This window comes from Cygnus olor, chromosome 12, assembly GCF_009769625.2.
Source record: "Cygnus olor isolate bCygOlo1 chromosome 12, bCygOlo1.pri.v2, whole genome shotgun sequence".
Taxonomy (NCBI): Eukaryota; Metazoa; Chordata; class Aves; order Anseriformes; family Anatidae; genus Cygnus; species Cygnus olor.
This window is the reverse complement of record NC_049180.1, coordinates 10,808,765-10,833,763: the sequence shown is the minus strand read 5'-3', so window position 1 is coordinate 10,833,763 and position 24,999 is coordinate 10,808,765. Positions and strand designations below refer to the sequence as shown.

Sequence of the window (24,999 nt, the reverse complement as noted above, 5' to 3'; positions counted from 1 at the left end):
TTTTCTTACCATTTATCGACCCAACACATTCCTCCCCATTTTTTTAATGCCTTTCATTAATAGTTAAGAAAAACCTAGGGAAAACAAACACTCTTTTCCTGATTGTTTATTCACCAGTCTCTTAGGAACCATAATTACGTCTCCCAGGAATTGTGTGTTTTATCATTCTGTATATCTTAAAGAGCCACTTTAGGTAAAATAACAAGGAGTGCCTTATGAAGGAAAATTGGATTCATTTTAAGACTTTTTTAACCCTCCAAAGAATGGCTCTTTGTTTACTTCTTTAGTGCATGTGGCAACTTGCCCAAGTAAATACTATGCTGCATAAATACCAGAGATTGGTATTTATGATATTACATAAACATACTCTGAATAATGACTCATTGTTGCAGTGAAGAAGAACACGAGCAATATACATTGCAGTCGATGCGTTATTTCTCGTCACAGTATTAAGTGGCACTAGAGTGCTGTAGTACAAAATGGCACTAAGACTGGAGAGGAAAAGTCTTATAGCATTGTTTAGCAGGTCTGAGCTTACAAAACAAGAGAGAAAACAGCCAAAACAGGAACATGATGAGGATAAGAAGCACAACAGATCAGTCATCAATATGCAAGGGTAAGGAGTCAGTGGTTAGGTATATTTTGGGGTTGACTGGCAAAAGGTTTATTGCTCTTTAAATTGAAAACTCATCCAGTACATTTATACTGCTGTTACAACAGGGAGCTGAGCCCTCAGGTTCATAATCCTGGCCTGTGGTGATGCTCAGGTCCACTTACGGCAATGGTATTTCACTCATGGAGCCACACTTTCCAGTGGCTTTATTTCTCAGAATCTTAGTCCATCCAGCTACAGTTTTGTTAAACCTTTACCTGCGCTTCAGAAAAAATGTGCATTTGCAAGGATTTGCTTGAACAGAAAATGTCACAGTGCCACACTTTGTCTTACTGCCAAATGATGGCTCCCCTGCTACTTGGGTTTCAGATCTCAGAAATCAAAATCCCAAAGGGAAGATGCATATGCCAAAATGTCTCTTTTAAAGCCAGCAGGGTATTAACAAGTTATTTGTTTTTCAAATGCATGGTTGTAGTCTGCCTAGTCCAAACAGCAAAAACAAGATATACTCAAATTCTCAAAGGGCCACTGAACCATCCCTTTAAAAAGAATGATGGAAATTATTACCTATAATAATTCACTAGCCTAAAAGATGATTTTTTGAAATTCTACTCTTTCCCAGAAGCAGCCACAGACCTTCAGGAACAGCAGAGATATCCTGAATGCAGAGCTTGTCTACAAAGTGGGTGGCTGATCCTCCTAAAATACAGAGGTCTGAGGGTGTCCTGTTATGGGAGCACCCTACTTCATGCCTGTAGGCTTGCACGTTATGGCAGAGAGGAGGCTTCTTGTGTTTGCTGGGATTTATTGTCAACAGAAGATATTTTCTCCCTGGGTGTGAATAAAGGAGTGAATAAAGGAGTACTTCTATTTTCCTACTGAAGCGAACATCCCTCCCACTTGCTTACCTTAGAAAATAGCACTGGATGTGCCCTGCATGTTTTTTGCCAGCCACTTTGCCAGCCTCTGCAAAGTTTCTGTGTTTATGTAAACCTCTGCACTACTGCATGGTCAGAAACTGTCTGTTGTGGTTATTAAACTCTACCTTATTCGTCTAATTTTAACTAGTTCCTGATTTTACTTCTTTAGTCAAAACCCACCATCTTTAAGCAGAGCTGTGTTTTGATGTACTCCTGGGTGGGTACCACATGTTATTCTATCTCGTGTGCAAGCCCTTACTGAATAAATGGAGCATTCATTGACTTTTCCTCCCTTGTGCTTTACATATTTTGTACAGGCTAGGAAGGAACACAGGTGACAGAACAGAAGGTTGCTGGTCCACAAAGAGCACTGGTTAAAGGATGTGTCCTGGGCCAGGACCTGAACACATGGCATTAGTTTTCTGACGTTCTGCTAGCAAGCCTGGGAATGACAGAGATGCTCTCTGTGCCATTCTGGATGACAGAAGATTTATGCCTGAGTCACTTGTAGACAGCTGCTCAAAAGGCTGCAGGTCCTAGCAGAAAGCTACAGCTTCTAGGTACGTCCCTATTTTCCTAGAAAAAATGCCACAGTAGTGTATGTTGGCAAAGTTGAGAGGACAAGAACTGTAGGCAAGCATCAAATTCAGTCACAATTCTATTTTTTATTATTATTAAATCATTGACACTGTCAAAGCCTTCAGTTTTTATTCCTCCTATAATGCAGAGGTTTGGGGGTGCCCTATAATGGGAGCACCCTGTAGTGTGCTCCAGTGAGCTTGGTGCTCTTCAAACACATGGGATATCATGCTGAGACATCACTCCTTCATTTGGATTTTGAAGCCATGCCTCGCCATCAGTTATATCTCAAGGCAATTACTGAAACCTGTGCCAGGCAGGCTTTACCCAATGTCTTCCCTCACATTGTTTGGGGTCTGCTCTTCTCTCTTCCTGGGAGCCTGGGAGATGAGATGACAAGCTAAGGTCAGCACCAAAGCCAGATAACACGCAAGCCCCTTCCAAGCCCCACAGAAGTCAGTGGGAAAGCTTGGGTGGACAGCTGTGGTTTTGACTCAGGCCCAGAGATACTAGAAAATAACAAAGGGGACAGAAAGAAATAGCTTGGTCAGCTTTGGGGGTTATTCCTCATGTCTTTTAAAAGGAATAAATACATGGTTTTTGTTATGGATTTCTGTGAGAATAAGTTTGTGCTTCCAGTCAGCCATGTCTCAGTAATGTGCTTGTGTGATGATGGCACAGCAATTCTGAGCTTACAGGCTTAAACATCCTTTTTCAGTATAGTTCATTGCAAGGAAATGTGAGTAACCTATCTCCTCTCTAAAATGCTTGTCTGCTCTCATACATTCATACACTTTGCATAAGCCTGAGGATCACACTGACAAAGAATCACAGCACCGCTTACATAGTTAATTTGGTTATTTATTCATGTAAATGTATGTGGATTGAGACATTTTCCTGTGATCTAAAGCGACTGCCAAACCTCTGTTTTGTTAGTTTGTAACTCATATTTTGTCTTGTCTCATTCTTTTGTTTCATACAAAAGGATGCAGACATAATTTCACTAACAATTGCTTTGAAAACGCAGCCGTCTGTAGCACCTCCCAAAGAAGAAAAGACAAGAGACCGCATGTCATTACTTTAGTTCTGCATAAGTAAACTGCATGCCCATATCAGCGCTCATTGTTCCCATAGAATTGCACAAGAACAACACAATTCTAGGCAAAAATGCAATGCACATATGTAAGCCTAGTCCACATGCAGCGCTTACAAGACAAGTTAGGGTTTATGCTTTTCAGAGGTTCAACTATCTAAATAAAGCAATTAGGTTTTAGTTAATTTCCCTAACTGTATTGCTGCACAAGGGGATATCCACATGATTGCAGAAGGCAGATAAAGATAGGACAAACTCAGCATATAACTTTTGTTGTAATGGCTTAGAAAGGGGTCTGACAACTTGAAGATGATATTGCAGCTATCCAGTGGTACAGCTTCCTTCTGCCACATATGCAGACATTGCAAATCCTATCTCACAATTTCATCCATTACTGTTTGTATAATGCATTTTGCACACAGCTTTTTATGATTTTTTTTCAAATATCTTTTCTATTATTTTGTTGATCAGAAAGCAAAAGGATAAATAAATCTGCAAACCAGACATGAACAAGTGTTATTTTAACCTGTCTGACAAACAAGGAGTTGACATTTAGTTACCAAAGCAAGAGGCCCATCTCTCTCCTAGGCCAGCTCAATGTCAGAATTTTTGGGGTCCCTACCCAATATACCTTCTGTGCAGAAGACGATATGTCTTCCCTGCATCTTAGCTCTCCTGAGGATTAAGAATGGTTCAGAATAAAGTTTCTATATTCCATAGTTAATATTTGAGAAGCGTTTTAAGATTCTCAAATTAAGGCAATATATGGGCCACATCTACAAATGCATTATTAGACAAGACACACGTAGCTATAGGTGTATATAGACAGAAAAAAATGCAAATTGACTTAACTGAACTTTGTACAGTTCTGAACAATGCTAAACCTCATTAAAATTCAAAATCACATTTTAATTCTGTAGTTCAGTAAATCACCAGCACTAGAGTATCCCCAGAAGAGCTGAGAATTACCCCAAAGGAAGCGTTGGTAAGGGAGATAGCACTGAGACTGGAAAGCATGCACATATGACAACAAGCCCAAATATTCTCCTTACCCGAACACACAGGAACTACGTCTTTCTTGCCTCCTGCCTCAAGAGGCAGAGGACAGGAGTGTCACCTTCCTGCCACCCACTGCCTGAGAGCAAGGGGGGCCAGGTAGCACCAGCAAACATTCAGGTTTTGTACAGGCTTCATCTGGTTGTCACCTGTCCTATTCCAGCTGGGACAGGAGCCACTGAACCACACTTCTGTGCTCCTCACAACCCTGTTCTAGCTGGTCCTCTCTGTCCAGCAGTGCAGGCTGCCCCATCCATCTCATTCCCCACAGTTTGATGAATACATTTAGCGTCTCTGTGGTCTCTTTTCTCTTTGACACATCAGTTTCAGATGTGACTTCTTTTTATTTCAGCCAGATATCTACTTGGATATAGGGCTCGAAGTGTCTTTGAGTGACTGCATGAAAGAAAATCTGCAAGAGAAGCTGCCCGGGAAAGGGCAGACTCATGACCATCTTGTCTGTGGTATGTAAATATATAACTTTTCCTGACATTGCTTCTAACTGATGGGTTGTGGTAGGATTGTGCTTTTGAATTTCTAAACAGAAATAAGCTGAAAAATATTGCTTTTTCACCTGATGCTCTGCACCTGATACAGATGTCTGTGAATGACTTAAGTGTGTATTAATGTAAGACCAGATAAAGGTATGTGATTATATACCTTCACACTCCACAGAAGCTTCTGCTGCTCTGCACCATTCAGGACTTGGCCAGTCTCTATGTTGCAGTTCACCCGTCCAACTTAAGTCTTTGATAAGCAATTTAGTAGAGAGTATCTGAAGAAAAGCTTAGTACACCTGGAAAAGGTGCTCAATAGCTCCATGAGAGATTTTGTGTCAGAAATGTCTGAGAGCAGTCACAGCTGGATAATAAAGTACAGAAGTGGCTTGGATTCCCCTGTAGTAAAGTACAGTTGCTACTGGTAAAAATAGCAGAACCTACAGCCTTTCAACAGCTGTACTCAGCAGTTAGATGCCATATCATGCAATATCACAAGTATCAGTGGATCTAGAGGTAACGTATTTAGCATACTTACACGCTACCCAGAGCATTTTCTGTAAAATCTATATTATAGAAGTGTGTCTTAGGAAAAAAAAAAAAAAAAAGATCCCAATGATCCTGTCAGATACCTCGGAGTGAATCACTGATTGTTTCTGCTCACTGATTTTTTTGTTCTCTGCAAATACACTAAATTCAACCTGTGAAGAAAACATGCAGTGTTTTTTCATTCATTTGCATCAGTGTGCTAATACAGATTCTGCAATCGGATTTTATCAGACAGGATGATTTATTGCATTGCTGCATGAGGGCAAGTGGAATTCAGGTCCATCTCTCATCCCTCTGCTTGAATCTCCATGTAGTAAAATATTTGTTTGTTTGTTTTTAAAAAAAAGGTTGGCTTTTGTCAAGCGTGCAGTTCTGTCTTGAAACTGTGTCTGTTGACTGAGTTCTATTTATCAACCACTTTATTCTTGTAACTTTAACTATCTTTTTATAAGAAAACTGAGATCAGCCTCATTGATTATATTATATGAGTCAGAGACATGTAAGAGACTAGAAGTGTGATAGCTGTTCTCCTACAACCACAAGCATCCAGCTGGTATTATTTATGTACCATCGACAATGGGGCATGCTCAGACTTGAAGGACTAGTGCTGACCTTCCCTTGCTAATCATTTATACACTCCTTGTTTTGAGTGCTCCACCTTAAGGTTTCTCATGACTCACTTTCTCTCTGGAGTGAACAAATAAATCCTGAAGGACTCTGTACGCTTCCAAGTGTGTAACCTGTCCCCTCGTACTGGCCTTGTTCTCAGCAACAGAAGCTCTCCAAGTAGTAGTGCTGTTTATTAAGGTGTGACTTCAGAGCCATAGGCCTTTAAGAGCTGAGAGGATGGTGGTGTTCAGATTGATTTAGGCTTCTCCTAAGTGAATGCCAATCCAACGCTCCCAGTCATGGGTGCTCTGAGGGAGGGATAAGCTCCTCTGCAGGCTCTGGAGACAGGGAAGTTGGACATTTGTAGTTCCCCTGCCAAAAAAGGAACCTCAGATGTTCTAACAGATACTTTGACAAGATTCAAAGGCTTATTGAAGCAAAATCAAACCTGATTCTATCTCATGGAGATGTATATATATAATATATATATTATTGCATATAGATACATATTCATTATATATCTACATTTATGTGTGGGGCTTTGAGCAACCTGGTCTGGTGGGAGGTGTCCCTGCCCATGGCAGGGGGGTTGGACAAGATGAGCTTTAAAAGTCGCTTCCAACCCAAACTATTCTAAGTTGACTCAGTGCTGGGCACTTTCAGACATTTGTTAATTGAAGGGAATGGTAAATTGAGAAGACCTATTTCTGTTCTGTTGCTCAGAACAAAAGACCTCATACTGGACATCAAATGCTGAGGGTGCTGCTGGTAATCCTTATCCCTCTGTATCGGCTGGTCCACCTGCTAGGTGGGTATGCTAGTACTGACATCCCCACTTACCTTGCACAGCTTTGGGGAGAAATAAGCACTAAACGGTTGCAAATGCTTTGAATCTTCAAAGAGTGCAGAAGGGTGAATATTATGAATGGTATGGCTATATTATGGAATATTGGAATAATGGAAAAAAACGTCAATATTGTCATTAATTAGCCATCCATAAGCAGGGAGTTGAGCTGAGAGGAGAGGACAATAGGCACAAGAAGGTGCAAGAAAATTCTGTCCTGCCTTTTTCCCTTCCTCACAGACCTCTTCCCCAGGAGGAGTTGCAGGGAAGTGGGGCGGGTGGGTTGTAAAGATGTCCTGACTGGAAGCTCTGCAGAGAGCTTTGGAGGGAGCTGGGCTCAGGGTTGGCTTGGTCAGAGATGGAGGGGAGGGAGGAACGTGTTTTGGCTTATGTTACAAATTGTTGCACTTGAGCTTAGGTGCAGGGGCTTGGGATAGGCTAGTGAGAGTAGCGGGACATGCCAAAATGTCATCATAAAGGAGGGAGGTCTGATCTGCCATGCTAAGAGCATTGGTGGCCTCATGGTCCCTAGTCGAGACACATCTGATGGGACAGAGCTTTACCACAGCAGTCACAGGGGAGCAATGTTAGGCGCTACGGGTTGGTCCAGCATGAGGGAGTAACTTAAACTGCAGGGGTGTGATGCAGAGAAGGATGTGGTTCTTTTAATTCCTTCCCCTTGTCCCATTGTTTCCTTCCCAGGCGCACACAAAATCTTCCTCTGCCCCTCCCTCCCAGCTCAGCTTTTCTCCTCTCTTTGGCTGTCCCTTTGTCCTTTTCCCTCTTGTAGAGCCAAGCTCACCAGTATATACCCACACCCAGTGCAGTAGGGACTTCCCCATATTGAGTTAAACTGGCCTTCTCTTAGCTCTTCCTCACTATCTGGGACCCATATGTCAAGCAAAACAATTGTAAATGAGGTTAGTTCATTACTTTGGCACGGGGTGGCAGAAAGCATGGGCAGGAGTGGGTTCTTCAGAAAAGGTTGTATTTCACTGCTGTGCCCATTAGCTGTGCTGGAGGACTCATTTCCATGGCCTCACAGAGCCCGGTCACACCACAAAGCTGTTCGTGGGAGCCCAGGTTATGACTCCTCCGTCACAGCAGACAGAATGAGGCTGGGAAGGTCTGGGACTGTGGGCATGCAGGCAGATCTCCTGTGCCCGGGACATAAAGGACATGACCTGTCCTGCCATTAGCTTGTAGAGCCAAATTCTCCCTGGCTCCAGAGGATTCTTTATGTGTGTGTGAAGAACCTCACAAGGTCAGTGCTAGATCACATCCCCAAACTACGAATTCATATATTCATGCCAAAGCAAGGCTGGTGCAACAGGACAGAATGGAATAATAAAAACTGGGAGCCACAGCGTGCTGCAATGTCAAGGGAGAAAATACCTCGGCGTCCCATGGGAAAGCCCTGGTGAACTCTGCTGTCAGATTCATCAGGGTGTTCCTCTTTACCACAAGCATGGTCTTAAATCTTTTCTTTGCATGCTGAAGATGCCACTTCTGACACTGAGAGGTGCAGCGCAGTAGAGCTACATCTTTTAATGGAAGTTCCCAGGCTACAGGCCAGTACTCTGCAAACAGATCAATTTATGGTCCTTCAGGTACAAACAAACATGATTTGTGATCTAGAGGAGGATGTGGTTCTTTCTCCTCCTTCTCCCTGTCCCCTTCTGAGCCGTCCAAAGCACACAAGAACATGGCCCAGCAGTGTAATCTTCCCAGGGCTGGTAAACAATATTCCTATTCTATATTGCTTGAGTATCTTTACCAAAAACTAGTAAAAGCCCAGCAAGCACAGACTATTAATCATCCCATAAAATACTAGTCTAGCTTCACTGGTGTAACTCAAAAAGTCCAGCGACTGTAAGGCTTATCTCAAAACTCTCCTGCTGAACCTGCGCTCCTTTGTCACTGACTCCAGTTTAGAACTTTGTTAACATCAAATAGTTTGTAAATTGTGCAAAATTCCTCTCTCAAAATTTGAAATATTTTTTTTCCTTGCTGGTCTTGTGCCAAGATCACTACCTTGTGACAGACTTCACACTGGAAAAGGACCTGATTCTAAGTCCACGTACTGTGCTGAAAAAATACATCTCTCCAGACAGGTGCAGACAGCCCTGAACTTGCTTTGCCCACGCTCTGCGATGTTTGGATGGGTGCCGGCTGCACAGCCGTGTTACGCAGCGCCTGAGCCTTGCCATGTGTGCTCAGTCAGACCAGGCAACTGCAGAACCACATTTTTCAGAAACCTCCTTGGGTTTGACAGTGAAGAGCACGACTGCTCTGTGGTCTTGTGGTGCATGTGACAATATGGCCATGTTCACATGTACAAAGCCAGCTGCCATCTGTGTTTAAAAATTAAAATAAAAAATTAAAATAAAAAAAAATAAAAATAAAGGCACGTTATGTCCAGCAACAGCCCCAAGGTGTGCTGGAACAGGTGTTCCAAATGCAGTGACTATAATGAAGCAGCAATTTATAGCTCTGTACTTCTGACTGTTTTCTGTCAGCCAGCTCAGAGAGAAGTATTTACGGCATTCTCGTTGGTCCCATAGTTCACGGCATTATTTCTCTGGGACTGTAAACAGCAGAGCCCTTGTCATGTGAGTGTGGGCACTGTCTGACTTTTCCCCCTCTAATAATAACGCCTATATGTATTAGTGAGGGGGGAGCGGGAGATGCAGAAACTGCTCTGTATGCAATATTATTTATGAAGTCTTGTGCTCAGCTATTTCTCTACCCACCTGATAATATACTATATGGTTTTGTTCACCTCCTCCATCCAAGGATCTTAAAAATGCTTTGTAGACCAAGCTTGTGGGGACCAGTAATATTTTTATTAGGCCAACTGATTGTTTATTTGGAGGGTGAGAGGACTGTCCCTCCAGGAGGTCCTTTTCCATTCTAAAAAATGATCTTCAACAGGATCAGCAGTCCTCAGTGGTAAATACAGGCCAAGAAGTGCCATGAGTCTGGGTAACCAGTGCAATGTCCTCTTGTTCTCCCAGGTCAGCGGGGAGGCAGCCAGTGCCGCATCGCTGCTGCGGCGAGGCAGACTGCAGCACTGAGAGCTGGGCTGGCTTTCTCAAGGCTATGCACCAGTTTTGTGGGATCAAGGCAGCCCTGGTCCAGGACTCCCAGACTTTACCAAAAGCCTGTAAAAACACATTTTCTCCTGTTGTGGCCAGTATCGTCTCAGCAATATTTTCGATTGCTGTCATATAAAAGATATATATATTTTTTTTCCTCTGGGCTGTTAATGTTGGCACATAGATGTTTTCTATCAACCTTCTCCAGAAAATTTAAGTTACTCTGAAGAGGGAATTAAGTAAGGAAGATTTACTACAGTTTATAAAAGCCAGCACTTGCAATACACATCCCCAAAGGAATGCTTTGTGATCCAAAGTATCATTTCATATCATTCCATTGGCAATAATTCCTTAGTCAAAGCCTTTCCATGTTTCTTCCCGGGATATTAACATGGATTTATTCATCAGTTAAAACATCTAGCAAGATAAAACTTGTTTCTAAAAGTGGGCTGACTGGAAGTAACATCAAGTAATTTATTTTCTATTTTTAGTGGTATTTTTGAAGCATTGATTATCATGCAGACTATTGGTTTTGCCTCCCTTCCAATAACAAGGGCTAAATTTGGAAGTGTTTCACACTGACCTTAGTAGAGCAAAACCAGGATGGTTTATTCCTCATGTAGGATTTCTTCTAAGTTCATTGTTATTGCCAGGTAACTTCAACTGTTTGTCCTGCTGTCTCCCTGGCTGTGTGTTGTTAACCTAAAGGTGATTAGAGATAGTTGCGAGGTGGCTCAGACTTTACCATCTAAACCTGAGTTATTGAAGGTAAATAACACTTGCTCTGATTCTCTCAACAGGAGTGCTGCTTGCCTTTACGATGGTTGGCTGTGTCCTTGAACCACAAACCAAACCATTTCCAGAGGCTGGCATTCTTCTCTGAGATCTCCAGACAGAGCTGTGGCTGTGATGACCAGGCCTGTTGCTTGGCGGTGCCAAGACGAAGGAAAGCTACCAGTTGTTGTCGTGCTGTACAGATGCAGCAGGAGTCAGCCGTGAACACAGGTGAGACCTGGCCTGTGTTCAGGAGCCCAGCAAGAAACGTGCCTGAGCCTTGTGCAGGTGTGTGCCTTGGAGACAGCCACACATCAGCCACCTGAGGTCCCCTTCCTGGCATGGCATGGGGTGCCCTCTAAATTCAGGAGGCTCTAACAAGTTCCAGGCAGGATGAGGATTTAGAGTGGCAGGTGCATTTTAGAAACATAGGGTTCAAATTACTGGTTTTTCCAAGCTCACTGCCTACTACAGACTGCCCTAATAGGTAAAGTCTCCTCTGTCACTGCCCTCTGTAAGGACACAGAGCGTTGACCTGGCAGCAGCAAGCCTGGGTCACACAAGGATCTGCCACTGTCACAGTGTCCCGAGCTCTCCCAGGCAGAGGAGCAGGGCTCCTCTGCCCAAGCATGCACTGAGGTCATGGAGCAAGGTGAGCCCAAATGCCATGCCAAGGGACATTTCTATTTCTAAGCGACTTGCTGTGGCAGCAGCTGTGTTACTTGCAAAGGAAGCTTTTTCGGATTTTTACGGATTTTTTTCCCTTTCTTTCTAGTTTAGTTAAAATAAAGTAGTTGTGGATGTAAGTGCACGGCTGGTTTCTGCAAAGAAAAAAATACACAACATTTACTGCAAGCAGGAGGCTGCTGCTCAGCTCTGCTACCTGGCACAGCCAGGGCTGACTTACTGCAGACCGGCACATCCCCATCCTCAGTCCTCAGCCTCGCAGTGGTGGAGCTGGCTAGGATGCTCTGCGCCAACCCCAACTCCTCCAGCCACTGCCAAAGCCCTCGCAGGCCCTGCGTTGTCCTGGTATCTCGGGGAGGTGGTCCTGCAGCTCCCGGCGAGCGTCCCCGCTGAGGCAGGCATCACCTCGCCACCCGCCTTGGCCGCTGGGCGATTCCTGGCAGAGGTGACTCACAGGCAGGGAACCCTGCGAGGGCCCTGGCACATGCCTGCACTGAAACACTGCCTACAGCCTCCTGCCTCTGCCCAGCTCGCCCTTCCTGCCGCCTTTCCCCCGGGGTCCTAACTCCCGACTTTGTTGCTCTATAAACATAATAACAATAATTATTCTCTCATTGGACACATAGCCATCTTCTTTGTTTGCAGGCTTAGATAAATATCATTCAAATCATGGAGTCTGATTCATGAGTCAGGCTGATGGCAGCCCTCCAAAACCTCCTTGCCCATGGAGAGTGTGTTTGTGTGAGAGAGAGAGAGAGTTTCACTGTATGAAGAGTAAGAAACTGGAAGCCAAGTGAATTAAATACAAAGCAGATAATTATGTGTAATTCATTTACTGACTAATGATTGCACCTGGTACAGAGGTTTATGAATTCATTTCACTCTGCATATGTTCTCAAAAACAATCCCTCTGCTACAAGATAAAAACTAGGCTGACAATTCTTAATAGAACAGTGTTTACATTAGTGTTAATGTAAGGTTCTGTCTTTCTGGTTCATTCTTCATTTTTTCTCATGATGTTTCACTTTTCCTGGGTTCACCTGGTGTCTCTTTGACAGTGACAACTGATCCGTGGTGGTAGAGGCTGGGTGTCACTGCAGAATGAAGCCTTCACTCTGCTCCTGAAAGCTGTGCAGTGCAATTACACACACTGCTTATCTCCCATCTGCTGCAGCCAAACCTTGCCACCAAGGCTGTGCCTTCGGCAGGGGAGTGGCAGGTCACGGCCCCCCCCTTCCCTCTCTACTGGGATTGCCAACAACTTGCCGCTCTTTTTATGGTGTCACCCAGTTGTCACTGCACCCTGATGCCATCAGCTCCTTCCAGCTGAATGCCAGCAGACAGTGCCAACTTTCACCTGCTAACACCTGGGTTGATTACAGGTTGAAGACCAAAATACAAAGCCTTTAACAGGGTGAAAAAGCTTGTGCTAATTCAGCGAAGCACAGCGGTGATGTCTCAGTGTTGATGTCACCCTGAAGACTGCAGCCTCTGTGACACGACACCACTCGTGCCGTGAGCAGGTCAAGTGTGGAGATCTGAGCCATGCTGGGCAAAGCCATGGGTCCGAGGCCTTGCTGGGTGCTTGCGGCAACTACCCAAGGTGATGCTGTTGCCATGTGGTGGAAACAAAAGAGCTTTTCCAGTTGTGTTCCCAGTGCAATCCTTGGGGGCACAGTAGAGCCCCTCTCCCTGCCCCTCAGTGTGCCACAGGCAGCTCACCTTGGTAATTCCCCCCACCATGCAAACAAATCTATACACTCAATTACTTGTTCAGGTTCCCTGTGATAGCTGTTGCTCAAACCAACAGGCATTTGGCTGTTTCCTGCCAAGCGTATCAGGATCATCATATACCTGGGATCTATTTATTAATCAGCTCAAGCACAAGGTGCACGAGAGCTAAATGTATGTTTGTGCAAGTGGGGGAGGGCTACATCTGCAGACATGGCTGAATGCAGATTTCTGTGGGATGCCCCTTAAGACTGCCTTTGGAAAGGAACAAGCTTGGAATGACAAAAGGGAAGGAGGAAGTTATTTGGCAGTTTGATTAGAGACTGTTTAATAAATCATGAACTACTCATACTGAAAGAATATGCTGATTTCACTTATATGCACTTTCTAGTGTTATTTGCCATTGAGGTTTTACCAAAGTGCAGTGAAGCTGAGCTCGTGGCTGCCAATAAAATAGCTGTAGTGTCTGATGTAACTCCCACTGCTGCAAGAACACACTTGGAGGTGTCTCCTTGGAGCTGTCACCAACATTAGAGTGTGGTGACAGGAGAGAGTCACTGCCTCTTGCTGTCAGAGCGTCACTGAGCTCACTGCACACCCAGCAACTCCTCTGGCTGGTGCAGAGGCTGCACGCCCCGTCTCCAGAAGGGAGCTGGCCCTACAACTTGCAGCCTGCTTGGAAAAGTGGTGGAGGTGCTGCTTTCTCCATCCGTGGCAGCCGCAGGTAATGAAAACATCAGCAATTAAAAAAAAAGAAAAAAAGTAACTGTATGCTCTGATATTTTTCATTGGAGTGATCTGTCATTAGAAAAGCCAAAACCAGCTCATCTTGTTCACGAGTATTCCCATTGACTAAAACAACATTCAGCGTGTGCTTTAATTTTGAACATATGCAATCCTTTACCGATGAAGATCTGACAAGCCAGAACAGATTGCAGTCTGTGAGATACTTGCAATATGATAGTATTTTACCTGTAGGTGGATCCTCATTTTAGATAGCGAGATGAAGAGCCAATGAGCCTGATTCACTGCTGCGTTACTCCAGTTTTGCACTGGAATAACACCACTGAATCATCAGCAAAGTTGAAATAACAAATGATAAAATGGGACCATTGTATTTAAGTTTGCAGCATGTATATGGAAATAACTAGCTCTTTCTTGCAGAATGATTAAACTGTATGGATATTTTTTGTGTGCTGTTTTTCCCAAACATATCAAGAATACGACAATATGTCTGGGCTAGAGTTATACATGTCAGAAAAACCCCAAACAATTAAAATCTAATGTAACAGCTAGTGCAGGACTCCCTCGGTATGTCTGATGTGATTTTTTTAAAATTTTATTCGGAAAAAAAAAAAAGGATTATGAGAAGAGAACTTAAACACCTCAGAAAAGATTAAATTTTTGATGCAGATCATTTCTGCACACCAGATGGGCACAGTCTAAAGCTTAGAAACACAGTAAGTTAAACACCTAGTCCTGGTTTCTATGTATGAAAATACTCACTGAGCAATTGAAAAGAACTGAGTAATTGTGATCTTTTTGCAAGTAATGCTCTGGAAAATCAACTAAAGGCAACAAGCAAGCTTGCAATTAGTAGTTCTAATTATAAAGTGTATACATAAAACAATGTAGCATCATAAGTAAAGGCCAAGTTCAAATGATGCAATAGGAATAGTAGAACATCATGTAAAGATGGACAAAACAGCCAGCAAGAGAAATACTTCTGAATTATCCATATTTTTCCAATGATAGAAAAAAAAAGATGAAATAATGGCAGTGTTTTATTTTTTATAACTTTTATAGTAATCCTTTCTCAGTGCTACCTGATGCTCATGCTTCTGTTGTAGACCACACTTGTCCTTGGATGGTGATCACAGTGCAAGGTGCAGTAATGAGAGACATGGTTTTGTGGGTGACATTGGCAGTAGGGTGGTGGTTGGACCAGATGATCTTGAAGGTCTTTTCCAACCTTAATGATTCTGTGATTCTATGATCATCACAAGCACAAGCTGGTGCAGGAGCCTGCGGCTCAAACAGTGGGCTCAGATTATCTATGCCATTTGTGTTTATCAGGGGACCGCTTCATGACTCACTTTCATTTCCATCACTGAAAGCAACTATCATATGCCACAGCTTTTTTTTTTTTTTTTTTTTTGAGCTTGAGCCCGTCTGCTTTCTAGGCAAGCCAGATTTATGTCAAATATAAGCTAACAAAGTTTGAAAAAAAGGAGTAACTTCAGTACAATGTGGGGGTCTGTGTTAAGCAGTTTGCAATATGTATAGCTATGTGCACACTCTTCCGTCATCTATGACAACACTTTATGTTCTACATGGGAAATGTGAACCTCCAGTGTTATGGGGCAGCATCACTGCAGCTCTCCTCTGGACAAAGTGTGTGCAATAGCAGCACAGGATTACATGCTGCATTAGTTACAGAACTTCTCTCAAAATTAAGTCCGGGATGCAACTAGAGAAGGTGAAGAGACAGAATACCTTAGGGAAATGTTTTTATTTATTCTCCTTGGATGCATATATGGCAATCACCCATGTAGCGTGATCCAGGATGTTGAAAACCATTTCATTATGTTCTATAAATAAAGGACTGATGTGGTTCAATTGTATCAATTATGCAACTCTTCTAAGTGGTGTAGTCAAGGGTAAATGCAGGCAAAGGGCACTCCCTTTGTACCCACTTCTACTCTGGGCACTTCGAGTATTTACCTGCTCCTTCTATACCACAGACAGATGAATCTACCCACTTTTATTTACCACTGTACCACTGACTCCTCTTTGGTCAAGAGCTTTTCCTATGCACAGAGGACACAATGAAATAGAAAATGGAAGTCAAGACACTGCTATGTATTAGTCTGTTGTGCAAGATATAAGTGTGGCTGTACAGTAATTTTGAGCAAAGCATCGGTTTTAAACAATGTTTAAACTGACACTATTATTATGCAATATAATTAATTATGGCCAGAAGGGCATTTGAGGTTATTTGGCACTACCTTTGTCCATTTCATAATTATACCAAGAAGAGAATGACTAAGTTGTGTCTAGGCTAATTGTATCCATTTGGTTTTATCCCTTCTCTCTGCCATCGTACGTCACTTGCATTCTGATCTGGAAGTTTTTTGGAGGGGTCTGGATGCATTTGTGCTGAATACAATGGAGCCCAGTGCTGGCTGGGCAGCCTCAGGTGATATTGCAAATAGAAACACTAACAATAGCAATAATAATTACAGCTAGTCAAAGTGATAAGTACAAAACAAATATCACTTTTTTCCTGCCGCTGTTACAGTTGCCTACAAGAGATTTATCCTTATCTGCTCCTTCTCTGTGCCTTCTAGGATGCATTTGTGTAGCTAGAAGGTAACGCTTCGTGGCATGACATGACGTCTACCAGATGTGCTGGGAACCCAGCAGACACCTCCTGCGAGCAGCTGAGGGCCAGCAGCAGACGGCCGTGGCAGCACACCCTGTGCCAGCCCTCTTGCTGAACACGCCAAGGGGGTTCAGTGTTCAAGGGACACACGATACAGCCCAGATGCCCGGGCAGAATGTGCTGGATGCCCCAACTAGCAGGCAGCTCCTGCTCCTCAGCCCACCCCAGCTCCGCCAGCAGTCCCCAGCCCAAGCTGGCTGCTGCAGTGCGACGTGGCACTGTGCGAGCACTGTGCCTCCGGACGCGCAGTTTGCTGCTGGTGTTAGGGCTGCCGTGAGGACAGCAGGTCACCTGGGCTCTGGAGCTAGGCTGGCTGCCCTGACAGCCCAGCCGCAGCAGCAGAGCGCCGTGTTTGAGCTAAGCAGCTGCCCTGGACCTGAGCTGGCAGGTCACTCACCAGTCAGATGAGCTGCCTGGAGGTAGCGGTGAGTAAACTGTCTCTTTTGAATGTTACTTGGCAGTGTCAGGATTAAAACCAACCAACCAACCAACCAAAACCAAAAATAATAAAAAACAAAAACAAAAAAAAAAATGGTGACAATAGATTTATCCCAGAAAGGAATCTGGTAATATATGGTCTTGTTCAGCTAAAACGAAAGGCTACAGTCTTCAGCTGATGGCTGGAAACTGGATTGCACTCATGTAAAATAGAACTGTCTGCAAGGGTTGAATGCTGTAATTAACAGGCATTTTTTTAGAAATTATTGGCTAATGCCATTTAATAGAAATACTGCCAACTATTGTTGTTAAAACTTAGTTTGTTCCTTTGGTGGGAATATATAAAGACTCAACACTGCTTCACCAGGAACAGATACCTTTGTCTGTTATATATCACTACAATGATATTCATTTTTACAATGGCTTATATGGCAAATAACATGAATTTTGAAACTTAAATATAGCTTCAGAAAGTAACGAGAGGGTCACCAGTCTCCTGAGCAATCACAATATTTGTGATACAATACAGGCTATTTATCATAATATGGCATTACCGACCCAGTCCCACTGCCACAGCAGGCAATGTAGCTTTTGCCCCTAATGGTGCTTAAGCAGAACTAAGTTTAAAGGTTTCTATAACAGGCAAATATGCTAATGTAAGTTTGAGCAGCTCCATCTGGAGCATTTTTCTTGCAGTGTATACACTACCACCCAGAGAAGTAATGTACATTTTTGGTAACAAACTCTCTGAACCATACCAGGGAACACAGGTTGCGCTGCGATAATGAGCTCTACTCATGGGATGCAGCTGTCTTATCACCTAAGAATATTTTCACAATGCTGCAATAGTGACCGAAAGGTTATTTCTCAAACCTTGTCACCCAGAAGGTACCAGCTGAAAAGTTTCTGTTTGATTGCTAAAGAGTAGAAAGCAACAAACGAACATTGGCAAATCTTATATCAGGCATGATGTTGATGTTGCACACCTCAGACTAACGCCTACCTTCACTTCAGGGAAAGGAGAAACCAGACCTGCAGACACACTAATCGCTGCTGCTTTCAGAGTTCCCACTCACCTGTTTGGAAATGAACTACAGAACCTCACTGCTTTCTATTTACTGCACCAAGAGCCAGTAATCTCTGAATGCTTCTAAAGAGTCATTAATTGCATTGCTATTACAGCATTTTATGATGTAAAATCCTTTTAATGGCTTTAAAAGAAAAGGCAGTCTGTGCTGGGGCTGACCTTTCTGATACAAGAAGGGGAGGTAAAGTCCTCTCTCTGTTCAGCTGGGAGTAGCACAAAGGTGATGATGCACCGCATACGTTTGGGAGGGCTTGATGGTGTGGGTGTGTGACCCGCCCAACCAGGGTCACCTCACCTCCAGGAGGGCGAGCGGCAGCTCTGGGCTGTCAAGGGCAGGACTCAGCTCATCAGACGGTGTCGGAGTCAAAATCGGAGTTCCCAAGGCCTGGTTTCTGGCTGCACCCATTGGTGAGTTTAAGCACAAAGACAATGTGCATGCTTTGCAGCACAGGAGGCAATGCCCTTCAGTTGTTTCTAAAGCAAGGCACTTAGAGCACATGGGCACAGACACCCAGCAATGCTGGTGGTGGACAGGTTACAGGCATGGCTGAGGAAAGCTGGATGGGGATGGTAACAGCACCAAAGGGATTTGGGTACCCCATTCCCATGGCTTTCAGTAGTGCTGAACATGATAAGCTCTTGGGCAAGCCTGCAAATATCCCAGCCCACCATCTGATGTAGGTTACAGGCCTCCCCAAAGTCAAAATGGCGGTTAACATGCATGTAACCTGCAGTGCACTCAGAACAACTGTTAGACAGTACCCCTGGTCAGCAGAGCACAGTAACGTCACTGATTGCCTTTTGCAGAGCACAGACTTGGCTACATACACAGCCTAGGTGAGGAGCAGAGCCTCAGAAGAGGAAGGCTGGCGCCAAAATACACACATGGGGCTGGAGGCTGGGTAGTCCCAGTGCCCAGGTCACAAATGAACCTGCTTCTGCAGAAAACATTTAAGTATATGGTCTGGCTATTGCTGACCTTGTCCAAGAGCCTCCCCAGCAGCAGTGTCCCCATTAGTTGACATGTTGTGTGCCTGCATTGGATGACAGAACTATTGCAGTGCTTATAAAGGCGGGGAAGTTGGTATGTTGACAAATAATATTGAGTGAATTAATTTCTCCTTCCTGCATTGCTGTCTCTGCTCTATTCCCTCAATTAAACTGGGTTTTTAAAGACAATTTATTCACTTTTCCAGACCCCATATATCATTGTAGCAGGAGTATTACCATACACCAGTTAGAAACAGAGTTGTGAATTCACCTTCTGTTTTGAAATGTTACTCCATCCACCCACACCTCTTTCTTCTTTGCTAACTCCAGTCACCCATCCCCAGGACCTACACCCACTCTGATCCCAACTCACCAATGAACATACATGAAAACAGACCTTGCTAAATAGATTGCAGCTCCTGTTCCATAGCTGTGTTTATAGGATCATTTGGATACTAAATCTGATCCCTAAATGAGAGCCCACTGGTTGAGTAAGGACTCAAGGGTTTAGTGGTCGTGCCATGGAAGAGGTTACTCAGCACAGCAGCTCTGAGGTGCTCCAGGACGGGACGCAGCCAAGTGGAGGCCTGACCCCAGTGAGGCTATGGCTGGTCCTGATGCAGTGTTTGGGAGCAGATGGGACCCACAGAAGCTGAGTGAGGAGACACATGAACTGCTCGGGGGGCATCACTAATTCTACCCAAAATGGCCCCCATGGGAGCCCCCTCCCTTCATTTCTCCATCCCTCTCTTCCAGGGAAAGCCCTGCCTGCTGGGACTGGGGCCCTACATTCTTGGGCTCACTTCTGTGAAAAGTTTTCCACTTTGAGCCAACAACATCCCGAAAAGATGGAGGGTGCAGAGCAAACAGAAAACTGAGCATGGGACACTGATGCAAAAAAGGTTTCAAAAGGCAAAGGCAGGGAGAAGTTACCTAACTCTGGCATTATAACAGTTCAGCATTGATGCCACAAACAAAAGGAAGTGTGCTGGATGTTTTATTTCGTGTGTGAGGTAAACTGTGCAGTTAGAGTCTGAATAAACCTCTTTTGTCAATTTTACTACCTTTCTGATATAAAAATAAATAAACTTAAACAAAGAAGGAGTGGAGACCTGCCAAGTCAGCGTGGTTCGGTAAGAACTGCACTGACAAGGGAGTAATTGTGTCTTAAAGCTGAGGGGCTAAAACGATCAGCTTTCAGGGGCGAGCAAAGCCCCTCTGGAAGGAGCTCTACTGTATGCATCAGGATCTAGAATACAAGGAGGGAGAAAAAAAAAAAAAAGACTCTCCTAAAAGGCAAATAAAATAAAATAAAATAAAATAAAACAACAACAACAAATCACCAACTCTTCTGCTACCAGAACTGCTCTCTTGTTTGATGGGAAGGCTGCATGCAAATAGCTGCTGAGAAGTATGAGTATGTCAGTGTAACAGCAATTAGGAATATTTTAATGATTATATAATATCACAAGTAAATAATATAATGCACTAAGTAACTTTTACTAGGCTGAATATAAAACAGAGGCATCAAGAAATCATGGTTTTACATTGCAGTTAATCTCAGCAGTGAGTTCTAGGCTTACCACTCCAATGCCAAACATGGGAACTTCCAGCAGACAGCAACACGTAATTACCGCTGGGTGGAGGTGAATCAACCACTTTCCGTCACGAAGCCAATGAGGGACCCTCAGACGATCTGCCAAAGGTGGGAGGGTGCATGAGTGTTACTTTCTTGCTAGACTCCCATCAGGGCACCACACCTTGTGATATTATCTCTGTAATAAGCAAACAACTTTAAATGATATTGTGTCACTGCAAATGAAGCAGGAGGGTGACCCAGCAAGTCAGATTTCATTAGTGCGTGAGGGACTGCAGTCCAGCGTGCAGGTACTCACACGTACCTTGGGACCCTGGAAACCTCAATCTGCTGTGCAGAGAAATCCAAACTTCAGCTGCATGCGTCTGAGATTGTGTCTCCTCCGTTAGAGATGCACATGGAGCCACGGCAGGGTTGTCACTACACCGATGTCCTGTTTGCTTTCCTGTGCATCACTGTTGAAAGTCTTCTAATACGCTAGATAAGATTACAAAGGTAAGGCCATCACAGGAATACAGCTGCTCAGTCATATTAATATGGGTACAGTGAAAGACGATAGGATTACGTATGTTTCTGCTAATTAGCAAACCATGCGCAATGCCACCTGTCCAAGTGCTCATGCAGTGTTGTCACCTCCCACCACTGCACCTTCCTGCTTCTTTCCTCAATTGCAATTACACGGGCTAGTTCCAGGCACAGAGGACACATCTGGTCTGCCAAGCCTTTCCAGCTGAGAATGCCCCAGTGTCTCCCACAAAGACCACTGCTGCTCTGACCAGCATTTCCAAGAGTTTTGTTATCCGCAGAAAGGGAGGGATTCAGGGGACTTCATGGATGCCTCCCTGGCCAGGAGCAGGTGCTGTATCTACAGCCAGGCCTCTGCAGCAAGATTGAGCTTCAAGGCATCTGAGGGCATGGCAGATTAATTCACAGGGACCTGAAGTACAATAGTGAGATAAGTATGACTATAGAAAGTAAGAAAGAAAATGGTTGGAAATCCACCAGGTCTGACTGTGGGGCCAGAGCAGGCCAAATGCTTTGCCAAAGTCTTACCTAGTGAAACTCAACTGCCTTCTGTGAATTCAACCTACTATAGGCCATTGTGCTAATGTGTATTTTGGCAAGTGCCTGACCCCTCCTGTTGACTGAACTACTCATGCTCTCTAGAAACGACCATGCCTGTACCTAGCACTCCATGCAGATAACCTTACCCCTTCTTCTTCCTTATTTCTTCCTCCTACTCAAACTAGTCAAAGCCTTTCCTGGTGCCAGCTCTGACAACACCATACTCTACTGTCTGTTGGTCTGGTAGTCCCATTCCTCCTCTTTTATCATTTCCTCTCTTCAGGATTCCTGCCCTGTGGTAACACGAAAGCCATGACAACAATGGTAGGCAGGTCATACTTGATGGGTAGGCTGGGAAGAAAGGGATTCCCAGCAGAGGAGAAGCAGGAGTGTCCTGGTTAGCTTGCTTCTGAGTTTGACCTGCTTGGCCACTCTCTACCAAAAATTCCCTCAACCAACACAGCTCATGCTGGAGGACTCACAAACTCCACACATATCATCACATGGCTTCTTCTGAAAGGCATTAGTCAAAGCATTAGCAAAGAAAAAGATGTCAGTTGTAAAGTATCGGTACATTTCCTGGGAATATTACAGAGCAAGGCCACATGAAATCCACTTCCAGATACAAGAAAGACAAGAAAGTGACTAAGAACAGGCAGCATGAATTTACTAAGCTCAAATTGTACCTGGCCAACCTGGTTGTCTTCTGTGCCGGGATTATGGGCTGGAGGGACAAGGTCGGAGAAGCAATGGATGTCACTTTGGCTTTAGCATAATCAGTAACATTGTCTCCCACACTTAGCAAACGGGCGGTATGGACTTGATGGACAGACCACAGCACAGCTGGAAAAAGCACATGGCTGGACTATGGAGGTCAAAAGGCAGTAATGGTCAACAACTCAACTTTTAATTGGCATTAACAAATGACATTCCTCAGGGGACAACACTAGGGCCAGTCTTGACCAGCAACCTGGCTGATAGGGCGAATGCATCCTCGGCATGTTTGTGCGTAACACTGAGCTCACTGAACAGAGGACCGGGGTCCTGGTGGACAAAGTGCTGACCATGAGTCAGCAGTATGCCTGTGAGTGATGATGGCCAATTGCACCCTGGGCTGCATGCAGATGATGGAGCCAGACTCATCAGCGGCGTGCAGCACAAGGGCAATGACCACAAGTTGCAGCAGAAGAAATTCCATTGAATATAATAGAAGAAATTTTTCAAAATGAGAATAGGCATGCAGTGAAACAGGTGCCAGGAGAGGTTTGTGAAGTCCCCATCCTTGGAGATATCCAAAAATGTAAAGACAAAGCCCTGAGCAACCTAAGCTCATGTTGAAGTTAGCCCTGCTTTGAGGAGGTTGGAGTGTAGCCCTCCAGATGTCCCCTCCAACCAAAATTATTATTTTTTTAATAATCTGGGAGACCTGGCTGGAGTTAATGATTCCTCGAAAAGAATGAAGCTGTTATCTCCATAGCATCACCTGCCAGTTATTACTTATTTGTAATATGAATGAATTTGGTGTATGCATCACAAGTCCAGACAGTAAAGAGACTTCACTTCAGAGATTTTATCTTTAAAGATCAAAGAACTGAACTTTCTCTCTCAGATCTTCAACCTGAGCAGAAAAGAGGTCCTGCTTTTAATGTACAAGCATCAAAGTTGCAAAAACTCCTTAGTTCAGAGGTAGCATGAAAAAGTCTATTTCTTGACTTTATTTTGGATATATGCAGCACCCGTACATTCTTGTGGTGACAATTTTAACATTTGAGAGGCTTTCTGATGAAACCAATGTTTTGGCCTAAAATGTTGTAAAAGCCACGCCTGAGATACAGCCTCCAAATGCAACCCCTGCCTCAGTATTTGCCTCCTACCAGGATCTGTTTGGTTCTCATAGAAAACCGTGGCCCATCTTTAGACTCACATCTACCCTAGCACAGATGTATGAAGCAGTGTGCGCGCTCAGGTATGCAGGGGGCAACCTTACAGGATCCGATACAACACTGTGAGGGGACCCTATAGAGCAGGACAGATAGAGTGCATATGTGCACATTTATCCGCAGCCATCTGTTCAGCAGTCCAGGCTGCCAAAGGCTCATTAAAAATTGCTAGCTGCTGTGAAAAGTCCTCAGGACTGCTTGCTGGGTCTTAGCGAACCACAGTGCAGATGTGGGGTGTGGATCAGTGAGAGCACAGCTACCAACAGCACGGGTGGCAGCGCCAGGTCTGCTGGCAAACCACGAGAAGCTAAGGACACTGCTCCCTGAGATGGGACGGTGCGTAAGGGGAGACACGGGCCACTCCTGTGAGTCACAGCCCCAAATTCCCACCCAAAAAAATGCAGATGACCCAGCCATTCTGCAACTTTTTGTCAGAACAACAATGAATGCTCAGAAAAGGCACCAGATTTAGCCCTCATCTCTGCACCAGTTAGGGGCTATGACACCAACACAAAACCTGGGCCAAGAAGCAATAAATAAATAAATAAAAGCAAAAACCCATATGTATTTGAAAGTATGTCCAGAAACAAACAAGCAAAACCTCTTATCCAAACAAATCATAGTTAGATCTTGGGTGAGACCATGTTTATGAAGGTTTAGCTAAGATGCTTGCTTGGAGATACTTCTCCAGCCTTAGCATAACACAACCAGCCTGGACAAGTGCTACTAGAAAACACCTCATTAAAATACTGTTGTGGTATTTATTTATAGGTAGTAATTTATATCACACCCATCATACACACTGATCTGGCAGCTATGATTGGCAAATCAGACTGCTTCTCCAGCAATACTGCCTGCCCCAAACCCACCCTCCATGTTCTCTTCTCTCTTACCAGCACAACTGCTGCCCACTTGACACTGCTGTCACTCTGAATAAGACTTTGTCTGCATTTATCAAGCCCTCTTCAAAATGCAGGTGGGGTATCAAAGATACAACAGCCCCATCAAGAGCCAGGCACACATCTGTGGTGCTTTGTAGCCAGGTATTCTTGGGTACAACCGTCAGCAACGGCAGAGCTCACCCCTGAGGCAGGCTGGCAGCTGGATTCTGCATCTGCTGGAGAATCCAAATGGCTGTGGAAAGTACCAAGGATAATACCAGAGACGCTCTGCACGTTGGGGACAGTGGTACAAAAGCCAGCATGATAAAACACCTTGTAAGAAAGCATAGGGTGTGTCTTCAGCAGAAAAAAAAAAAAAAAAGGAAAGAAAGAAAAAATGACTGGCAAAAAAAAAGAGGTTAGATGAGGTAGCTGGGACTGCCGGGGGCAATCTGAAATCAGTTTACATTAGAGCAGGTTGCTCTTGATTTTGCTACAGCAGTTGT

General features: G+C 44.2%; 2 long non-coding RNA genes across 2 annotated transcripts in view; one reads left to right on the top strand and one right to left on the bottom strand.

Moving 5' to 3' along the window:
* LOC121076722 overlaps positions 1-14,236 on the top strand; it is a 123,275-nt gene extending 109,039 nt beyond the window's left edge. Inside the window, exons 2-4 of the long non-coding RNA XR_005823680.1 lie at positions 1,851-2,093; positions 4,614-4,725; positions 10,659-14,236. This is a non-coding gene — a long non-coding RNA (uncharacterized LOC121076722). The remainder of the gene's footprint in view (positions 1-1,850; positions 2,094-4,613; positions 4,726-10,658) is intronic.
* Positions 14,237-14,428: 192 nt separating this feature from the next.
* On the bottom strand, positions 14,429-24,770 carry LOC121076723. Its single transcript, XR_005823681.1, has 3 exons — positions 24,506-24,770; positions 20,912-21,084; positions 14,429-20,706 (listed from the first exon to the last, which is right to left on the bottom strand). It is a non-coding gene; the product is annotated as an uncharacterized LOC121076723 (long non-coding RNA).
* Positions 24,771-24,999: the final 229 nt, after the last annotated feature.